The 2,898-nt window shown below is 42.6% G+C and overlaps 1 pseudogene; it reads right to left on the bottom strand.

The window, feature by feature from the left end:
* Positions 1–1,036: 1,036 nt before the first annotated feature.
* On the bottom strand, positions 1,037–2,095 carry LOC144315113 (farnesyl pyrophosphate synthase pseudogene; annotated as a pseudogene).
* Positions 2,096–2,898: the final 803 nt, after the last annotated feature.

The raw sequence follows: 2,898 nt of genomic DNA, 5'->3' as shown, positions 1-2,898 counted from the left end.
AAAGAACCTCACCCTACTTGCATCTTGACTTCAGACTTCCATCTCCAGAACTGTGAGGACTAAATTTCCCTGTTTTAGTCACCTAGCCTATGTTATTTGGTTATAGCAGCCTGAGGTGACTAAGAAATCCCATCTGCCCATGTCATCCAAAATTGTATTAAAGCATAGGAAAAGAATGGTATTTAAAAAAAATGTTTTTCTCACAGAGTCAAATGACCCAGGTTCCACTAGAAGTAAGTCATGTAGACTTGGCCAAGGTACTCATCTGCTCTTGATGTCACCCACAAAACTGTATGACCCCTAACCTAATGGAAACTTGGGAGACAAGACTGATTGCTCTTCTGTGAGGGATGATGGAAGAGTAAAGGGTGCAAATTTTCAGTGCTGGGGCTAGAGAGTGGGGCATCACCATATTCATCCCACCCCTCAGTACTGAAAGCTTTCAGGGAGCAAAACAATGCCACTTAGTGGAGTCCAGAGCCCCTTAGACCAAGCTCTGCCTCCCTTTACACTGGAGGCATATTTCCACTAGGGCAAGTCCATCTGAGAATCAATGCAACAGGCCCCTCTCCCCTAAGTCCAGCTTGCACATAATTTACTGATCATAGAGGGTTGCAAAAGTTCAGCTCTGGAGGAAAATAGTATCTAGCTTCCTTTGTACATTTTTCATTAGTTATTAATTATAAATTTTTCAGTTGTTTTATTTTTTCAATTCTTTATTCCTTTTAATTTTTATTTATTTTTTATTTTTAAAAAGATGTGTTTATTTTAGAGAGAGAGCACAGGCAGGAGGGGCAGAGGGAGAGGAAAAGAGAATCCCAAGCAGACTCCACAGTGTGAAGCCTAATGCAAGACTCGATCCCAGGACCCTGAGATCATGACCTGAGCTGAAACCAAGTCAGATGTTCAACCAACTGTGCCACCTAGGTCCCCTTAATTTTTATTTCATTCTATTTTATTATTTATTTATTTATTTATTTTTAAAGAGTAGACAATTTATTGAGAGCTGCTCCGCCCCACACTTGCAGTGTCTAGGTCACTTTTTCCTCTTGTAGATATTGTGCACAAGGCCCAAGAAGATGGCTGGGGGCAAGGGCAAGGCGCACTGCTCGATGAGGCTCATGAGATGGCTGTAGCTGTCTTCCTCATACTGGGTGAAATTGGCCAGCAGGTTCAGCTCCTCCTACAGCACCTTCACCCGGGCCACCTTCTCTGGCTCTTTCTGCCCATAATTCTCCTTCCACTCCTCTGGAGATGCCTGCTGCAGACACTGAACCACCAACCAGCTGCACTTGTTGTCCTGAATATCTGTGCCAATCTTACCCGTCACACTGGGATCCCCAAAGAGATCCAGGAAATCATCCTGAATCTGAAAGAACTCCCCCATATTCAGCAGGATCTTCTTAGCATTGGCATGCTCTTTCTCCCCATCGATCCCTTACATATACATGGCAGCAGCCATGGGAAGATATAACGAGTAGAAGGCCATCTTGCACTTGACAATAGACTTGTACCTCTTCTCAGTGAACCTGCTGAGATCCACGCTGCCCTGTGGGGAGGTGATGAGGTCCAGGGTCTGTCCAATCTCAGTCTGGTAGGAACTCTGGAGGAAAAGCTCAATCAGGTCCAGGTAATAGGGCTGCTCCTGGCAGTAGACCTTCAGCAGGCAGTAGATACATGCTTCCAGAAGCAAAGCATCATTGATGGCATCCAAGCCTATGCCTGGCTTCTGATACCAACAGATCTGCCCCTGTTGGGTGAGAGACGAGTCCATGATATCATCTGACACCAGGAAGAAAGCCTGGAGCAGCTCCATACACCAGCCCACAGTCAGGGCTCACTGCAGACTAGCAGCATCCTGCTTCCTGGGATCCACCAGCTCCTGAAATGCTATCAACACAGTCAAAACCTGCTGGTACTTGCCTCCAACAGCATTGTACTCCAAGACTTCCTTGAGCTGGGCAATAGCATCTCCCATCTCTAGGTGGCCCATGCCATCCTCAGTCAGCATCTTGACAATCTGGGGGAAGTGCTGGATGAAATCCTGCCTTGCTTGGGCATAAGCGTCCAACTTCTGGGCTCCATTCATTCTGCTCCTGGATGTCAGCTCTACTAATTTTTATTTTTATGTATATTTTATATTTTTATTATTTGTTTCCTTTCTATACACACACACACACACACACACACACACACACTTTTCTTTCTTTCTTATTTTGAGATCTAGTTTCTTTTAACAAGCAGACCAAAACATACTTAGGATTTAGTTTGCTGTTGTTGTTTTGTTATTTTCTCTTTTTTTCTCTGCTTTTCTTTTCTGGGCAAAATGATGAGACAGAGAAATTCACCCCAAAAGAAAGAGGAGGAGGTAGTACTCCCAGCCAGGGATTTATATGGATATAAGTAAGATGTCTGAACTAGAATTTAAAACAATGGTTATAAGGATATTAATAGGGCTTGAGAAAACTATAGAAGACACTAGAGAATCTCTTACTGTAGGAATAAAAGAACTAAAATCTAGTCAGACTGAAATTTAAAATGTTACAACCAAGATGCATCCCAATTGAAGGCCATAAAAATGAGTGTGAATGAAGCAGAAGAGCAAAACAGTGATAAAGTAGATGAAATTACAGAAAACAATGAAGCTGAAAAGAAGAAGGGAAAAAAACTATTAGATCATGAATTTAGACTTAGGAAACTCAGTGACTTCATAAAGCAAAATAATAGCCATATTACAGGACTTCCAGAAGTAGAGTGGGGAAAAGGGGGCAGAAGTTTTATTTGAACAAATTAAAGTTGAAAACTTCTCAAATCTGGGGAAGGAAACAGGCATTGAAGTTTAAGAGGCACAGAAAACTCCCCTCAAAATCAACAAAAATAGGCCCAACCCATAACATA

Source organism: Canis aureus, chromosome 6 (genome assembly GCF_053574225.1).
Source record: "Canis aureus isolate CA01 chromosome 6, VMU_Caureus_v.1.0, whole genome shotgun sequence".
Classification (NCBI taxonomy): Eukaryota; Metazoa; Chordata; class Mammalia; order Carnivora; family Canidae; genus Canis; species Canis aureus.
Note: the sequence above shows the minus strand (reverse complement) of the source record. Positions and strands in the feature narration are given on the sequence as shown.